General features: G+C 36.8%; 1 long non-coding RNA gene across 1 annotated transcript; it reads right to left on the bottom strand.

Annotated features, from left to right (window-relative positions):
* LOC110397262 lies at positions 15,795 to 18,628 on the bottom strand. The gene is made up of 2 exons (XR_002437655.1): positions 18,211 to 18,628; positions 15,795 to 16,091 (listed from the first exon to the last, which is right to left on the bottom strand). It is a non-coding gene; the product is annotated as an uncharacterized LOC110397262 (long non-coding RNA).

The raw sequence follows: 20,438 nt of genomic DNA, 5'->3' as shown, positions 1-20,438 counted from the left end.
ACTGATGGCTCATGTTCAGTTTACCATCCACCAGTACCCTCAGGTCAGTTTCTGCAGGGCTGTGCTCAATCCATTTTTCCCCCAGCTTGTATTGACAGCAAGAGTTGCCACTACCCAGGTACAAATCCTTGCACTTCGATTTGTTGAACATCATGAGGTTCTTCTGGACCTCATGAGCTAGGTCTCTCTGGAGGGTATCCCATCCCTCAGGGGTGTCATCCACAAACTTGTTGAGGGTGCACTTGATCCTGCTGTCAATATCGCTGATGAAGATATTAAAGAACATTGGTCCCAGTACTGACCCCTGAGGGACACCGCTCATAAATGGACACTGAGCCATTGACCCCACTTTCTGGGTATAAACTCACAACTATTTCCTTGTTAACTGAACAGTCCACCCATCAAATCCACATCTTTCCAAATTGGAGAGAAGGATGTTATGAGGGACTATTTCACAGGCCTTACTAAAGTACAGATAGATGACATCAGTAGTTCTTCCCTTGACCATTTCTAGTCTCTTTATTTCAGGTTTATGCTGGTCATCCTTAGTGAGTGGCTGCAACAACTTGAAGAAAACTTTTTTAATAGTCAGCAATTTTCTTTTAACATCCAATGCAAGATTGTTCAGGGTCAACCTATATCTATTTGTTCTTGTGCCAACATTGTTCTTTTACTTAAACAGTCCTGTTCCCCGAGGAGATAAATCTTATTCCCTCTCAGCCTTCCTTTCACAAAGTTAAACAAGTCACACCCATCCACATCTCATTTGTCAGGTTCTCTGCATGTATTTGACCAGAGCTGTGACTGTTCCAGATGACTCCACACCAAGGCCTAGCACCATCAGCCTACTCTTTGGCTGTCCTCCTGAAACTGTTCTGGCATGGAATTTCTCAAAGCTACATTTGATTTTTACAAGACTTCATGACAATTCATAGACATGCTGTGATTGTCAATAATGCCTTGTATTTCTTAAATATTTTCCACCTAGAATATGCAAATTTACAGCAAATATTTTTTGTTATCGGATCCCAAATCATATACTCATAAAAATAAAGCTACATACGGATGACATTCTGGACTAAATCTCTTCTGAATAGATCAAACAGTAGCAAGAGACATGTGTGCGTGGGTAACAGCAGTTAAAGATGAAAGCATGGAGTGAAATTGCTAATCTTCTCATTTAACCACAATAGGATTAAGTGTAATGCTTGCTCATATAATAATAATCATTCAGAGAGAGAGAGAGAGAGAAGAAAAAAAACAAACGCAACACTTAGTAGCATCCAAGTGCAGAGAAATAAAAACAAATATTGTAAATCAATTCACAGTGGCTAGACATTCTGGTAAAATATTTTACATTTGGTGGGGTTTTTGTTATGCATCAAAATACTGAATACAGTGAACTGAATGCTTTTACAACACCGGTATTAGCATGAAAATAAATATTTTTTGTTTTGTCTACAAACCAGCCTGTGTAGAAAAGGCTGCCTCAGAATAAAATTGAAATGACTTCACAACTAACTGGCTGTTCATATCTCCCACCTCGTAAATGAACATCTTTAGCAGTGGAAAGTACAACCTGTACTTGCACCCCACATCAACTAAACACTGCACTGAAATGGGAGTCAAGGCATCATATTTCAGTAGTGAATGTCCCAGTGCCAAAATACAGTCACCCTTTTCCTTCCTGTTTAGCATGTCTTGGTGTTGGCTTTTTTTTTTCCTGCATATTCCACAGAATGGATGATTAAGTAGTTAGGAGTACTTAAGACAGACATTCAGCATCCACGAAGATGGTACTCTGAGGTAAAGGACAGGATTTCAAAATCTCTCAGGCAGAACAGAACACTAAACCCCCAAATCTGTGAATTTATTGTATTTTTATATTTTCTGGATCAACATCCAAAGCAGAGAGCTTATTTTTTATTTCTTTTTCCGTATCTTAATCACTGCAACTTCTTCCATCTGTGTGTTTTGACACTTTGACAGAAACTCCTAGGACTGTCCAGTGGGAGGAATTATTCTCTCACTTGCAAGTACTGCGTGAAGCATGCAGATATGTAACTTTTTAAAGGAGAACTCTGAAGCTGAGACTGAACAGCTTTCCCTGACCTTTTAGATCCTTCTGTGTATGACAGGGAAAGAACAACTCTGCAATTATTCATACAAAAATATTCAGTTACCTCCACAGAATACTGGTCTTTTGATCTGATTGTGTATAGATTTTTTAAAATTATATTACCTATTACTGAATATCTCAGGCACTGCCTTTAGCTCTGCCAAAAACTGCAGCTAATTGGCTAGAATTTCCCCAAAAATTTTAAAAAAACTTGATCATTTCCTTGTGCATTTATGCAAATTTAAGGACAAAATACTACCTCATAAGGATAACTCATTTTGACAGTTCATACTAGATGAAGTTTACACTTTAGTTTCCTAGTTCACATATTGATTCTCTATTTATATATTCTAAAGAAATCACTGAAGAAGCATTCTGCATTTACACTGAAGACACTGGCCACAACTGTGCTCACTATGGCTTTTTGTTTTAAGCCTTTTTATTCAGAATTAGCACACCACTGTCTCTGGTTTCTTTAACAGGTAATTCTTCACTCCCTTCAGTTGTGATCTGAGATGCCTTCAACTCAAAGCATATCTTCTGGCAGACTTCAAACACCTTCGCCAGACTTCCCCCAGATACACACTGGTAAATTCCTCAGAGAGGGCCACTGCTTTCTCTTTTGAAATGTTCACTGTGAACATTTTATCAAGCAGTAAGAATTGTGTTTTTAGTATCAGATAGTTTAGTTCCTGTTATTTTCTGTACAGTTCTGTGAGGTCTTAGAGGTTATCTGTCCTTTGTCCTAGTTTAAAGAATATGCTTTTGTAAGCAAGTAGGCTTGGCTAGAGGTGTAAAGCTGAAGTAATTTCAGCCTTTTTAAGAACATGGGAAATATATTATTTTTTAATTCCTACCCCTTACACATTAAATATGAATTCTCAACAGAGTAATGCCAGCTTATCAATGTAATGACTAAATTTGTATTACCAGAAAGTTTACTTTCCATAAAACAATGTTTCACGAGGTTACATTTGTTTCAGACCAATTCATTCCTTTCATTGTTATAAGAGCAGTGTAAGCATGAAGAGTAGTTCTTAATTACACCAGTCAGCAGTGATTTTTGATACGTTTTTAATGATATTTTTGTTCACTTAAGATTTCTATTTCCTGAAACATTTTTGTAGATGTAGTTAATTTTGATTTCACAATTATATAGGGTAGTACATGAATTTACTTTGACTTGACAGTATTTAATTATAAGATGCAGTGGATATGATATGATTATGTTAGAACTAGAAAAAATATCATTAGTTTTAATAGTTGGAAAATGTTTTTATGCCTTTTTCCTAATCTTTCCTTCATTGTTTGTTTGCTTGTTTTACTGAGGGTGGCAAGGTGCTGGAACAGGTTGCCCAGAGAGACTGCAGACACCTCATCCCTGGAGGTGTTCAAGACCAGGTTGGATGAGGCCCAGGGCAACCTGACCTACTGCTTTATCTAGCGGTTGGCAACCCTGCCCTCAGCAGGGGCGTTGGAACCTGATGATCCTTGAGTTCCCTTCCAGTCCAAGTAATTCTATGATTCTGTGATTCCTTCTTCCTTCCCTCCCTTCCTTGCTATGATCTACAGAACGTCAGTGGTCTCCTCTGCCACATGCAGAGTGTATTCTTTAGGAAGCAGCTGCAATAAAGCCTCCCACAAATTACTGTCAAGAGGGTGTCTGAGAGTATGGTACTTACAAGATGTTCTTATATACATGTTACATGGTGAACAGAAATATAGGCAACAGTCACATTATACAAATGCTCCTTCAGCTACCAATTACTAAGAGGTCCTAAATAACGTGCAAATATTTCTCTCTCCCTTCTCCTTTCCCTCTCTTCCTACAACGTCAATAAGCTAGAACTCCTACAGATGGGAAGAAGTAACTGGCAAATCATGCCTTATTCTGTGTGACAGGAAGAATGATCATTAGTAGCAGAAGAACCTGTTCTGGTAGTTCCTTTTCCTATATCCTTCTTGCACTTATGCTGTGATTCTGGCAAGAAGCTAATACTTTTCTGAAAGCACAGAGATTTCAGTGATGCCTGTCAAGTTTTCTGGATTTCTTTTCCTTACACAATAAATAATGCATCAGTGTTATGACTCATGAATGCTCAGAATGCCAATTTCCTAGAAAAGTAAATATTATTATTCACTTTTACATTTTAAAGTGACATCATCCACCTGGAAAACAGGTCTGCATACATTTTAGGAAACCTCTCATTTGTCATGCCGAAAATTACCATTTCATGTTGTCTCTGAAGATTTACTGCCACATTTCAAAACCTCTCCAGCATTTTTGCAGGCCCACTCATTCATGACATTGTACTTTTCCATAGACACTTCTGGGAGCATGTTATTCTTCATCTGATACAAACGTACAACTTGATAGGCTGTTCTTGTAGGACTTGTTCTCCTTACCATATGTTTTCATTTGATCCATGAGCCAGCACTATTCTACAGTTGTTAGCATCTCTGCCACAATCCTCTCTGTGCAGCAGTTCTCTTCTCACGGGACCAAAGGGAGTTGCCCTTTTTAACAAAACAGAGTATGAGGAACCTGTCACTGGAAAGAGTAGCAACTTCAAAACATCAAATATCTTTACTATTCTCAAGAAGAAAGCAAAATTACAATTAGTATCTGCATATTACACGGCCAAGGTCATATCTCCAGAGTGTTTTCAATCATATATTTGCTGCCTCTGAAAAGACTTGCTAAAGTCTGTTGAGCCACGTTGCTGAAACGAGCTAATGAAATCATGAGAAGCAACAGTAAGTGTTGTGTTCAGATTACTAGCAGACACAGAGCTTGCCTATTCTCCTGAAATAACCCTCTGGGGCATATCTGTTCTATGATTTTTTTCAATGTGTTTTATCACGTCTAACATCCCCACCCTTTTGGGATCACAGCCAAAAACTACAGTCTACATCTGCAGAGTTGGAAAATGGCCATTGTACCATTCAGTAGTATTGGAGTCAAAAGCTGACGGAGTTTAGCAATTGTAAGAGGAGACAGTATCTACCAAGTAATATGTCACTCAGTCCTCTAGTAGGGAACTTCTCCAGCTAGGTGCTGTGGAAAAAAATATCTTGCCAGAACTGAAAGCAGACCACTGTTACAGAATGAAGTAGTAATCTCTGGGAAATGGCCAGCAATGGGACTGACTAGAAATGATGGTCTTCCACATCATGAACATTCTCAAAGTGATGAGCTGTGCCTCAAGGTCAGAGTTTGGCTTAGGCCATCTCATACCAATTCCTGGGATTTATGTTGCAAAACTTACAGATTAGTTGAACAGCTTCCTCTTCTTTCATAAGAAGACTTCTTTCTGTTTCTCCTGAAGTACTGCTCAGAGAAATGCTGCCTGTGAACAGCCTGTACTGCTGTTCCTAGAACCATAAACACAGCTTGTGGCTTTGGAAACTGTAAGGCCGCCAGATCAAGCAGCGATAATGCATTATCAGAGGTAGTTTTCCCTCTCCAACGAGACAATAAAGAATAACAATACCCAATTTCTCATCATTCAAAATTATAATTATTTATGCAACCAGCCTGCTTTTTTGCTGCTTCTATTTCTACTCCTCTGGGCAGTCTTTTCCCTTCCCAGCTACAGACAGGCCCAATTTCAAATTTTCAGCTACAATGAGGGTCAGACTGTAAGTGTGACCAGAATTTGCTACAGTGAAACTAGAGCATCATCATTGGTGTAAATTCACAGAGTCAACAAACACATGAAATACTGTATAACAGAAGTAGAACTCCAAACTGAGTAGAAATGGTGAAACCACAATGATATAAGATAAGCATTTTTTCAATTAACTCAAGCACATTACCAGAAATTTTGCAGAAGGCAATACAACCCACGTGTCTTCAGTTTACCAGTATTTTTTGCAGAAAATTTCAAGACAAAATTTGAAAGCTCAGATGCTCAGAGAGTATTCTCTGATTGCCTGAAATATCTGCTCTCTGTTCAGGAATAATACAATGGTGTCAGCATTTAGCAGCAAACTGAGGAACTAAAATCCTTCTAAGGACGTACAAGTGAATAATCACTTGATTTCACCTGTGCAGTAAACGGTCTGCATAGAAACTATTGGCATAAAGTCACCACAGCTAAATTAAATGCTAGTGATGAATCTATTCGGTAAACTGAAATGCATAACAGACTCACATGTCCTAGAGGCACCTTTTTTTTTTTTTAATTTCATCTTCCAAATACAAAGGTGATATTTTCTTGGAGTCATCTTGATTTAATAATTCATTTCATATTCTGTAGCTGTAAACATTCTGGTATGACAGACAAAATATTTAAATTATCATTTGATTTATCACCTTATTTTCTTCCATGACCAGGATGCCTCTAGCATGCGTCGCTCTAAGGTGAGAAAGCATTAGGCTTAATCTAAAATCACAAGTGATTGATAATTAATCACTTACGTGATCTCAAACATTTTACAGTACCATAAACTCATTAACTCCTTGTCTCCACCTATGCATATGAATGACACACACGCAGATATATGCTCTATCACTTCAGGATAGTTCTCAGATTCCACGATTGTAAAGAATCTCAGCAGAATATGACCATCTCTATACTCAGAGAAACTCATCTAACTAACAGTAAATCTCCACTTGTTGCTTTTGTGCAGAGTTGTGTCTCAGTACAGAATTCACTGTTATGTTATTCACTGCTGTTCCAGAAAATCTAGGTTTCTTGTACAGCCCATGTCATATCTACCAGTGGGTGCCTGAGATTCCTTTAAGCAATCAAAATGACTTTGAATGTCTGTGTTTAAGCAATAGGATCCTTCTCATTGTAGTCTCTAAGATGAAGTAAATTGTATGTTATGGAGTAGAGAGTGGGTAAAAGATTTTGTTCATTGCTTGACCTCTGAGCATTAACTATTTTTCTGGTTCGTAGAATTCTTAGGAAACAGAAGGTTTTACCAGAATAGTCACTGTTCAAAAGTCAGGATACTTACCTTCTATTTCAGTATGTATAGACAAAACCCATGAATAATTTGTCATCTACAAACTAAAGGAAATCATGTAGTAATGAGGGGGTAAAATACATTTTTGTTGACCATAGCTAATTTTCCAGTTACTGTACTAAAAAATCTATACATACAAAAAAAAAAAAACAGTTCTTAACATTTCAATATTAAGTTGACATTTTTTTTTATCTGTTTGGGCAGTCTAGTTTCTTAAACATCAGACATAAGGAATGAGTCTATTTTTCTTCAGAAATTTGGAAGAAACAGGAATTTGCAACTTCCCTATCACCAAATACTCTATCTACATTGCCTTCACAATTTACTAGATTGTGGTTACCGCCTATTGCGTATTTCCTTTCCTCATTTTTAGTCTGCTTCTTTCTAGTTCTGTTTTTCTTACTCTACATTGGTTCTTACTCCACATGTCTTTCATAGTTACAGCACTGAAAATTCTGCTGGATTCTGTAATCAAAAAATATTATCCGATGCCAGATAAACAATCAGAGAGAACAGAAGTTTCAAAATGAGGTTGTAATCATGTGATTGATTTATTTACCTCATTTTTCCTCATATAAAACTTGTTTTTAAATACTAATCTCAACAATGTATTCTCATGATAATTGACATCTCCTGTTCATATAACTTCTAGGTCAAGCAAGCAGCACGAAGCCTGAAGAATTCAAAAGATTCACACAGACCTTTTTCCTACTTTTACTCTTGTATCTATCCCTCTTATTTCATATTCTTCCTGAAAATTATTTTTGCATTATCTAGATGAAATCATTAACCCTCAGTTATCACAGGACTGATTTATTTAGTTGCAGTTGGCAGTTTCTGTATGTTGTTATCCACAGGGTGAGAAAGAAGCCTTCGCAAAGAACTATTTTGTTTTAGAGTTGAAATGAAGCATGTTTGTGTATATTTTAACTTAGAGGTCTTTTTTAAAAAAAAACTAAGAAAGTTGGCAATTTCTGCAGCTACATAAATCGATTATGTAATCTAAAATACACAGGCATGCATCAGGAAGTGCTAATCAAAGTGCTCAAGTTTCAGAACAAGGGCAGTCCCCCACACCAGAGCAGTATCAACAGACAGCCTGACAGCCTCATGGTTATGATACTTCCTAGAGAGATGTAGATTTCCATTTATTTATAAAGTGGAAAGTCTTGAATCTCTTTTTACTGTGCTCTACAGAAGAGCTCTAATTCTTTGGATATTTTGCAAAAACAAAACACAGTTAATCCCTAATACCCTTAAAATCTAAAGAAAATGGCCAAAACAACTATATTTTGTCTGAAGTTAACATGAGGCGGGACAGGTAAATGCTTAGGCAGAGAAATACCTATTTTAAACTACTGATCAGATTTAAATTTCAAACGTCTACCAATATTCTTAACCCTAACAAGATGACAGCCACTGAAGAGAAGAGAGGAATCTTGTGTATTAGAGAAGCTCTACTGCCACAAAGATAGACTGTAACATTGTTAGCAGAGCTTTTGAGAATCACGGTCTTATATTTAGATTCCGCAGCTCTGCTTTTGACCTTTTAATATTTTTAGGGATCTTAGCCTCAAACTCCCTGAGCCTTGATTTGAACCAGAGTAATTCTAGAACTACAGTGAACTGGAGAATTTTACCACAGGAAAGGTACTATTAACTTTCACAAGCTTGCTATCTGCAGTGAGGCCTGTCAAGAGTTACTAGAGCTAGTAGTGCTGTATCAGCTCCCATTAGGACCAGTAATAATAGCTGAAAGATGTTGAATAAGAGGCTAGTATAGATGCATCTCTGATTGCTTTGGCTGGTTATTTGTTCTCAGTTACAGAAATATAAGGAAGCTATGCAGTGAGTTTGTGTAATAAATTAAAGATGTTAAGCAGAGGGTTTTCCCAGTTACTGGCATTTTCTCCAACTTTGCTAATTCCTCCAGCTTGTTTTCCCTCTTGAGTCTGCCATTGCATTAGCTTGATTAGTCATATACCTAAGTGAATCAACACAAAATAATGTACGTATGTCATTTAGTCAATATTTTACTTGTCTGGATACCTAGATTCCTAGTTTATGATTTTGAATTCGTACAAGTTACTCTCTAAATTTTTGGAACACTTTGCTGGCTGTTGAGAGATCTTGCCTTGAACTTTCTGTGCTCCAGATGTGGTTAATAACTTTGAGCTAGAGCCCAGAAACTAAAAAAAAAAAAAAAAAAAAAAGACCAAAACAGATCTGGAAAAAGAACCTACAGTGCTGCCAAGATCCATCCTCACTTTTCATGTGCACTCTGAAAACTTTAAGCAAACAAGTGCTCCATCCACTGTCCCAAAGCTACAAAAAATACCTTTGGGAAAAAAAAACCGCCAAAAGAAACCTGAGAGCTCTAGCCTAGCAGCACAGTTTTTATTTACTAGCTACCTCTAATCCAACATACATAGATTTGACTTATGTGCACTATACCCAGAAAAAATTGCATAATTAACTTCAAGATAACATTTTAATGCTACAGATTCTAGACATTAATTAAATAAAAAGGAATAACCATGCTTACTTGTAAAGGCAAAAAGTCCAAAATAATGTATATGTGTGTATTTAGGAATGAACTACGCTATGATATTAAGAGATATTTTGGTATCCTTCTTTGTGAAAAATCTCATTATTTGATTCAAGAAGTTCAATAGACTTCATAGACAGAGAAAATTTTTAGCACACTTTAATATCTTCTAACTTTATAATTTGCAAAAATAACACACTCATGAAAGTCTGTTCTATCCACATCTATTTTTTCCTTTCACCCTCCACCAAATACTGGCCACTTGTTTTCTTTAAAACGTATTACAAACTCTGTGTCTTGGGATGTGGAATTATGATCGTGTCAGATTCTCAGTTCTTAGAAGTATAGGAGGCACAGCTTGTATGAAATTAGATTCATACAAATGTGAGACAAGAACTTAATGTTTGACCTTCATCTAAGCAATTCCAAGAGGAAGTAGTACAAAAATCTATCCTATAAAAGTTCTAAATATATTGCATATCAGACTTTCTCATTTAAAGATATTTTTTTTTGAGGTATTGAATCAAATATGTCCATTAAAAGGCCACTTTGAGACACGCATATATGCTTTTCTTGGCACTGCACTATATCAGCCCCACCTAATGTCACCCAAGCCAGGAAGAAAAACATAAACTCACTCTGTAAATATTGTTTAAATATTGTTGCCATTTTTCCAGGTTGTACCAGTTCAGGGAGTTTGTAATGGGCTAATTTATCTTTCAAGTAGAAGTTAGTGACAGGGACAACAAGACCATTTTCTAGGTTTAGAAATGTATTCGGGTTATGTGTATACATAGCAGAAACATGAATATACTGTGATTATTGAATGTATATTGATATATATTGAGAGAGCGACAGAGTAGAATATACCTAAATTGAGACAAAAAACTTCAAGCCTTCTTCAAGAAGAAACTTTATTTTTTTCTGAATCCTCTTATGTGAGTTTCACAGCCTGTTATGCATGTTGTAGTAATTCTGCCACCATCAACATGTCTGTGTTTTAGATATACAAATATTCCCTTCTAGTTAAACACTGATACACAGAAGCAGAGCTGGAGCCAAATGGAAACACCCAAAGCACAGGGCTCAGACCTATGCAGTGTAAGTGTAATACCTATATTTACTCATAAGCTCTACGTAACTCACTAGAAAAGTTCCCTCTTTGGATCACCCATCTAATTCTTTCCAAGAACTGTATAAAAAACATTGGTGCTTCACTTAAGTGATCTGAATCTAACAGTCAGGACCAGGTGCCTCATATCTTGGTGTTACATCACTTACTTAGGAGGAGTTGAAATACCGTTCCATATTGTGGTCATGAAATGCAGATTTATACTCATGATACGTTTATATGCATAGCAATGCTTCCTGGCATCATGAGCCTGAGAAAAAGTTCTGTTGATGTGGACTTCTTTAATTTCAGTGTTAAATTATGAGTATCTTCAGATCACCAAAGTATTTTAATTATACTCTGTTGAAGAGTTCTGTTGCAATACTATAAATTACCTTACAGATTTTGCTGTCTCAACTGCTTAGAAATGGATTATGTAGTCCTCTGCACCTAGACTACCCAAGATTTCACTCCAAAACTGGTAGGATGTTTTTATTACACCCTTGTGTATCTAATTGAAGTTTGAATAACACATACTTCTGTATCTTGTGGAAACTCCAGGATTTGAAGCAAAAAGCAATAATTAGAAGATACTAAAAGTTATGAATGAAATTTTTCACTAATGGGCATGCAGTCAAATAATATTATGAGGCAGTAGGGTTTGCTTTCCTCCAGGCAGACAATCCATCTAAACACATTTGTCTAATAAGTCTTAAAAACCCATGACTAGCATGGCATAGTACTTAAGATTCAATTCTATGGAAAATTCCCACATTTCACTGTTGTTTTTGTTACTGGAAATGAATCTGCAGTCATAAAATTTCACACTGATTCTTGATATGGAAGTTCTGGGGAAAAAGAATCAAACTGATGGGAAATTGAAATACAGTATTTCTTGATATATGTATAATAGAAACTATACTATGGTATAATAACCCTGCCCACAGAAGAGTGCTGGAACTAGGTGATCTTTAAGGCCCCTTCTGGCGGAGGTCATTCTAAGATTCTATGATAATACAACCAGTAGAATATAAGAGCCTAAATGAATGGTAACAAAACAAATTCAGAATTGAACATTTATTTTGCCAGAAAAAAAAATGTTATGGCTACTAATGAAATAAGAGTAGTCTTGTTCTAGAGATTTTTTTTAAAGTTTGTCAAAATAAATGTGTTGCCATAAGAGATTTGGGATTTCCTAATAAAGAAACATTGAATATTTACAGAGAATAGCATCCTGAGACATCATGTGGTGCCAGGAGCTAGAAAAATGGGATGATCTAGTCTGATTCCCCTCACACTTACAAAACAGCATGTCACTGAAAACCGTTCTGGTTTTAGATGCATCACAAATTATTGTGAAAGTATGTCTCTGTGTTCCTTCTCACACTCTTATTTTGGATTTTTGACTTTGTGGTTTTCAGGACATTTTTTGTTTGCCATTTCAAAAGACTAGAAACTGATCCTTTATATACCATATATTCTGCTGTTATTCAGAAATGCTATGGGACATGAAAAAATGAAAACAAAAGCAATATTTCTCTCTTAACTTATAAAGCACTTAACAAATTCAGAAAACCTTATTTAATATTATAATGGCATAGTACCGACAATTCCCATTCCAAGAAGTGTAATTCACTCACATACAGATCATAGAATCACAGAATCATTAAGGTTGGTGCTGTGGTTTAAGCTGGCTCAGCACCATACATTCGTTTGCTCACTTTGCCCCTTCCCACCAGGATGAGAGAGAGAACTGGGAAAAAAACAACATGGTAGAACTCATGGGTTGAGACATAACTATTTACTAAGATAGAGAAAAATAAAGGGATAATAATTATGACAAATTATATATAAATGTATATAACAAGTGATGCAACAGATGCCCAGCTAGTCCCCCAAACAGTGGAAGGGAGAGACAAGAAGCCCCACTCCCTTCAAAACTCCTTCTGCCCTTTGGCTGTTTTAAGTCAGCTTTCCTAATTCTGTTCTCTCCCATCTCCTCAGGGCCTCCATTGAGAATGGCCTTGGCTCTGTACAACACTGCTTAATAGCAACTCTAAACAACAGTGTTATCATCATTATTTTTCTCCTAGAACTAAAATATAGCATCCTACCAGACACGTTGCAGGAAACAAATCCATCCCAGATGAAACTGGGACAACTGGAAAAGACCACGACAATCATCTTGTCCAACCGTCAACCCATCACCACCATGCCTACTAAACCATGTTCTTAAGTACCACATTTACTCATTTTGGAACACTTCCAGGGGCTGCCATTCCACCACTTCCCTGGGCAGTCTCTTCCAATACCTCACCATTCTAAGTAGAAATTTTTTTTCAATATCCAACCTGAACCTCCCCTGCTGCAACTAGAGGGCATTCCTTCTTGTACTCTCTCTTAACTGGGAGTAGAGGTCAACACCCACCTCACCACAACCTCCTCTCTGGTAGCTGTAGAGGGCAATAAGGCCTCCCCTGAACCTCCTTTCTCCAGACTAAACAATCCCAGTTCCCTCAGCTGCTCCTCTTAAGACTCATGCTCCAGATCTCTCATCAGCTTTGTTGCCCTTTTCCAGACATGTTCCAGGGCCTCAGTGCCTACCTTGTAGTAAAGGGCCCAAAACTGAACACAGGAGCGGACACAGTACTTGAGGTATGTAGATCCATAGAACTATGGATCTCAGTATTCATGTAAAGGTTTCATTAATGCAGATGTGATAACTCTATCAACAGCAGCAGACTATGAAATAAATGAGGGGAGTTCATTACCCCAATAACTAGTCTGCCTGTCTCAATCCGAGATTGTTCAGCTCATACACTGGACACACTTCTAAGTTTAAGGCAATAAGTTGGAAACAGTAAAAGGGAGATATCTGTTGTGTCTTCACCTTTGTACTTTACTTTGTCTGACCTAATGAAATTCCAGTGTTTTCCTGTACAAGAAAGCCAGAAGCACTGCTTGAAGCCCTTGAGAATCTTAAATTTAGGTGGATAAACAACAGTTCTCAAATGGAAAATGTGTGGATTTGCACCTTACCCTCTTCTCTTATTAAAGGAAAATAAAGCAGGAAACACAGACTAAGCAAGTATTGTATCATGGAATTACTTTGACAAGTAGGAGTTGCACAACAGGCAAAGCACTGCCACGGCATTCTGTACAGAGCCCAGTTCAGACTGTGTATACCTCTCCCCACACCACAGCACATAGGATCAGTTAGGGGACTGGTAGGCTACATGCAAATATCTTTATGTACATACTAGACAAGGATTAACACAGTCAGTGAGGCAGTTTTCCTGGTAAAAACAAAAACATTTAACGAGTGCAGCAGCTGAACACATTTGAAGACTGCTGAAGTCCTTTGGCAGCCAGAGCTCTGCATGACATGACCAAATTACACAAGGAGTATGCAGTTGAGTGATCCCATGTTTCAGTCTTTGAAAGGTCATAAAATATTTAGTTCATATAGATATCACTAACAACGTTCTTACCTATTCTTGTATATTCATCTTCTCCAAGGCACCCACTGCTTCATAATCTCAGTGGTGGCATACTTCTTCCTTAATCCCACCACCAATTGTATTTCAATGTAAAATAAAGTCAATTCAAACACCTTTGTGTGCCTTAGTCCCATCTTCGACTTATCCATCCTAAATTTTGGGAGGAAAAAATATTTAAAATATTTCTTTTTCAGTCCTCAGCTTTCTAATGTATGCCTAAATATGCAGTTTTAACACTAACAATCATCTTCAGAACATTAAAGAAAATACTTAGGAAATTGAATACTATTACATCACACCATTTACCCCCAGAAGAGAACTTACTGATTAGTTCAGTCTCACCCAGATTTCTCAAAACTGTAGTGATACAATAACTAGAACAAAGCAGAACTGGAAAAAACAGCAACAGTAACAGCAGCATCCAAAAAACACATTAATATTGTATCAGAAAATGAAATATTTTATCAGATTTAATATTAGATTTTTTCAAGTTAACTGATATAAAATGGACCTTGGAAAAACATCCTTTGCAAGCTGTTATTTATAGTCACTGTGATTTTGTACAGCAGCTTAAGCATGGAATGATATAGCTCTTATTGGGGGATCAGAGAGAGGAACAGGCAGGAAAGTGAAGCCTCTACTCTGCAGAAAAAGATTTAGTTTTGGAACATTAGTTGTTCCAAAACAATAGAGCCACGTGGACTTTTAACCTGCCAGGACTTCCGGTCCCCTTTTTGTGGGAGTTCTATGGCAGACCAGAGCTAACTCAAATGCCTGACTACTAATCAATAAACTGAAACAAATATTGGTCTCAATTCTTACTGGACTCATAAGTATCTGCATATTACCGCTTTGAAGGAAACATACAATATGAAAATTTCTTACTTGTGACATGATAGAATTACAAAGACTTTAAATTGATTAATTCTAAAGGTGGTAAGGTAATTTATTGGATGTTACTACAAGGAGTGTTTATGCCCATGTAATATTTCCCAGCAAATGTTTGGTGTTGTCTTTTATGAACACCTCTAATTGTAGAAAAAAAATTAGAAAGCTCTACTTTTGAAGAAAAGAGTTTGTGCATTATGGTAATTTCAGCACATAAAGAAAAATACACATGTTCTGGAAATCTTTAATACTGTACTCAGCACATAGACAAATGTGACATTAATATCTTTATACCATTCTTTCCATGAATCTGTAGAGATGAGTTGAGATAAGGTTAACTCACTTTTGCTGTCAGTTGCTGTCCAAATTAACTCTGAATTAATCCCTTTTCTTTTTTTTCTTTGTGTTAGAAGGGCTTATTATTTTATTCTGTACTATAACTTGAAGTAGGAATATAGTCAAATGTCAGAAACCGGCTAAGTCAAATTATACCGAGACACAGCATATGTCACATATATCTGGATAATATTCACATTGCAAAGCACAACAGCTTCCTAAGTGAGAAAGACTTATATGAAGATTTCATGTAAAATATCTTCTGTCATTAGTAGTGTTTCTCCAGTTTTAAAAAAGAGTTCTAGAAAGGTACAGTGTTTTGCTGAACATGTTTTATTTGCTGTAATTTTCAAGATTCTTTGTACACTTTGTGCCCATTGCTTCTTGTCCTGTCACTGAACACCACTGAGTCTGATTGTATCTTCTTTACACCATTCTGTTAGGAATGCATACATATAGTTGAGTCTCAGCCCTCAGTGCTTCTCCTCATATGTCAGATGCTCCAGTCTCTTAGTCATTTCAGTGTCCTTTGTTGAACTTGCTCCAGTACTTTGACTTCCATGTCTCTCTCGTACTGTGGGGCCCAGAACCAAACTCAACTTCTGTGCCATCCTTAAAAAAAAAAAAAAAAAGGAAACAAGGACATACTGATGACCACGCTGAATACCTTAAATTGTTTAAATATTTAATGTGGCTATGGATTCTGGTTTTATATGATCTTGGAAGTATCTCTGCAGATTTGTTTAAATGGCTTCATATAAAAGAATTTCAATGCATTATAGGTTTACCATCTCCACAAAGCTATGACAGAAATTGAGTTTCATAACATAGAAAAAGATGATTTTTTTCCAGTAGGAATGTAGGAATCTGTAGCTCTCTTCAAAGAAACTCAGCATGTGCTGCCCTCCAGATGGATTTGTGCCAAAGATTTCCATTACAGCTTTGAGTATGGACAGAAGATTGAATGTGGCTACATTCACAAAGCATAGAAGCGCTTGTATTCACAAAATATGCTTCTTTTTCCAAGCTGCATAGGTCATGAACTCCTCTGCAAGTCAAGATTCACCCAACAATTTCAGCTGGAAAGCCAATAATAATCTCTTCTAGAATTAATAGCTGTAGTTTATTTTGTAGTTGTAAACATTTCAAATAATCAGGAATGATATTCAGTAATTAACTACTAGTGGTTAAAATAGTTCATAAGCAGGTTTAGTAGCGTAAGGAGAATGTGCTGGAGGATGTTCTGTCTGAAATTTTAAGTGTTAACTATAATTGTCTCTTGATGTAGATTTTTTAAATAATATAATCTATCACTCGGAATAACTACTTTTTCTAATTGATATATACATTTAAGATTACTATGTCTGAAACAAGTATGTCCATATTAGCCTTGTATTTTCACTATCTATAGTTAGATTTCCTTCAGAAACTAAGCTCGGTAGTTTCATGTAGTTATTTTTTTTGTTACTCAGTTGCTAAGCACAAAAATAATTACAGATTTTCAATTCATTTGTTGTTTTCATCTTACCACTTTGAGCCTGAAATGAGCAGCAATATATGAAGTGCCATTTGCTCAAAGGCTTTGGGTATTAAGAATGCATTAGGCTTCTTAGATTCAGGAATATACATTTAAAGCTGTAGAGATGTATTTAGAATCTTGCTGAAGAATTATTTCTTGTAAATATTCTGCTGTCTGCTATTATCACATACCCTAGTAATCAACAGCATTAGTTACAATTATCTTTCTTATTAAAATGAATTATTGTGCAATCACTGACATTCTGAAGATATTATCAATGTATAGTGTTATTTATTTATTCCTTGCAGTTCTCAGTAGGTCTAGTAGTAGCAGGTTTTTTTAATCCTCAGATGCTCTAAAAGCCTCTTAAAAAAAGAAGTCAATGAAGAAATAATTCATGATCAAATTGATGTAGTGCCCTTTTTAATGCTCTTTTTTTTTTTTAACATTAGAATGTCTTACACTTTGTCTTACCAGAATATCTGGTCATTTCCTTTCATATTTGCCCATTCCAGAGTTAAATTTAATAAAAAACATGAAGTGAACAAGAGACATCACCTCTAAACATTTGTCATTTATGACCTATATAATGTTTTCTTAGTCCTGCTCTTTTTCACAAACTAAAGTAAAAAAACATTCTACCACCATCAGCAAAAAAAAAAAAATTAGTAATGAGGGAACTTATTTTCCACTTTCATTTTGTGCTGTGGTATTGCTCTTAACTCTGCTACAAAGCAACAACAGGAGACTGTTAGCCAGATCCCCCTCTTTACCCACTCTGTGATGAGAGAAAGACCACAGCAAGTGTCATCTCCAGCAAGTGCATCTCTCATTACTTCTCTCCTTTTAATATCTTGCATTTAAGATTTGGTTCACTCCTCCAAATTGTTTCTGTACAGCACTGACAAAATAGTTCAGTTAACTAGATAGTAGCCATCTACTGTATGTCATAAGTAGATACTGCAACACTGCCAGGTTTTTGCCACAAAACAATCATGGATGTTCTTTAATTTCCACAAAACATACACTTAACAATCGCTTTGCACAACAAAGCACTCTGCAATCACCTCAAAAATATCTGTATCTAATACTGTAACATGATGGAAAGCATGGCAATTACTGCACAGCAGCAAGATCCTAGGCTGCAGCAAATGAGGATCTGCTCAAATACAACAGCCATGGGCACAGAGAGAAAGGAAAGAAATTGCTTACCTTCACAAGGGCTCAGGAGCACAAGGATCTCCAGCAGGATACCTTTACCTCCACTGCCAACCATTAAATGAGTTCTGGGAAGGGGTGGATCCTGGCTCCACTCCTTCTAGTCACTCAGGTGGATTGCATGCACCTGGTGGGTTGGCCCTGTCTTCCCACCAGGTGCTCAATCACTGGTTCAGGCCGTGACTTAGCATTTCCACTGCAGACACCTTTTCCTAAAACAAACCATCCAAAAACTGATATACCTAGGGTGATTGTGTGTATAGAGTAATAGGATGGAGAAATAATAGTAGCATGGAAGACAATTATATCTGTCTGAACTTACAGAAATTTAGGAAGCAGAATAATGAAAATTCATTAGATTCATGGCTCCCTGCTAATTAATTATTTTTCAAAGTTCGAGTGAAAGTTTTCTGGGAGTTCTCTCTCTCTCTCTCTTTTCTTTTTTATGTTCTTACTTGTTAGAAGTTAAAACACAATCAAAAACATATGCCATCTCTCCTCAACTGCATGCTTGTCGAAGAAAGCACATTAGTGTTTACCCAAAACATATTAACAAGAATCTAACATTTCAACCAATACCAAAGAGAATGTGCTTTATCTAATAGTTACAATCCATTAAGGAGGCAGACTATTCTTGGCTACACTAGAATTATACAGTTCTAAAAAACACAAGTTGCTTTATTGCATGGCTGGTCTGATTTTAATCGATCACATTAATTTTTTAAGAAACTTTGCACTTTATGTGTGCAACAATTTCCTTCCAAATATTTAGATATTTGCATTGCTTAATGAACTGGTAATCCAATGAATAGGGTAGACAGTCCTTTGCATGGTGTGTTGCCAAGGCTGCAAGAGGCATGGGAGGGGTTCACGTATTTTTGTTTTGTTTTTATTGCCAGCTGCCGTGCTGCTGCAGTGTTTAAAGACACTGCCAAATACAGGGTTTTAAAGGTCCTCCTATAATTATATCAGACAGAGAGAGGGCAGGGCATGCTTTAGCACTCAATCTCGCCTCATTCATTTAATGCCTGGCTACAGCCTCAAGAAGCTTGAGGCCTGGCAGAGCTGCCTGTAGGCGAGGCCTGTGCGGCATTGGCAGCGTGTGCTCACAGTCACACTCCTCCGGGAGCCTACGCTATTCCAAAATGTATTGTCACTATGATGCCTAAAATACTGACTGTGATAGTGTTGAGCGTAAAATTAGGATGTTGAGATTGCAGAGAAGGACAAGCTAGAGTGCTTGAAAGTCTCTCACTAGGAAGGGATCCCTAAATTCCCTTGTCCATAACTTGCTAAGCAACTATTTCCCTCCTCATCAAATATTTTCCATTGAATAATTTTCTTTACCACAGAACTTTTCTTTCAGCTATAACAGATATTTCCTCCAAATTCTTGTTGCTTCAGCTAAGTGACTGGAGGCTCTCTCTTATTGGTTCTTCTTCTATCGTGTCAGTTCAAGGCAACCTAAAAACCAGTCATTGTTTCCCTATCCTTTCATTTTCTGTAACACCTTCCTCACATGGTCTGACAAATCTTTTCACACAAACTGCACACTTTCTAGGCTTTCTTACAAATCAGAAGATCACATGGTACAAGTTTTCATTCCCTCTTTGAGTGTTTCCAGTTACTTCCCTTTTTCACTTTATAAAGCAAATGAACGAAGTCTTCAATTTCTGACCCTCTTTCTGCTGATAAAACAAGCCTTCTTATTCTCCTATTCTGATAAAGAACTGACTTCCATTTCTATTCTGTTAATGCTACTTTCAGTTGCTATTTCTCATGTTTTAATAAAATATATATTACGCTTTCTCCCACAGCCTGCCTGCTGTGCCTGAAAGCGATAACCACACAGCTGTTTTAATGTTTTCCTCTAAATCTTACTGTGGAAGTTTTGACCTCTTCAGCAACTTGTACAATATGATATTTGGTAATAGATTTTCCACATCTAGATTCTTGTACTCTGCTTTGATATAACCTGTGTTTTCTTCCTGTCTCCAAGTATAAAAAAAATTGTGGATGTACTGCTGTTGTCCTCGATGAGCAAAATATCCCACTTTCTGAGTCAGCATGGGCCGATATGGTTTTGTGCTATAAATATGCCTTTTGGCAAATACCTGAGCCTGTTATTAATTCAGTTTCTTGTCCTCTAAGAGAGCTGGACACCTCTGGCAGCCAGTCTATCTGTCTTGAATTATTCTGTATATTGCTGGCTATAATATCTG

This window comes from Numida meleagris, chromosome 4 (genome assembly GCF_002078875.1).
Source record: "Numida meleagris isolate 19003 breed g44 Domestic line chromosome 4, NumMel1.0, whole genome shotgun sequence".
Taxonomy (NCBI): domain Eukaryota; kingdom Metazoa; phylum Chordata; class Aves; order Galliformes; family Numididae; genus Numida; species Numida meleagris.
The sequence above is the reverse complement of the archived record's forward strand: the minus strand, read 5'-3'. Positions and strand labels throughout refer to the sequence as shown.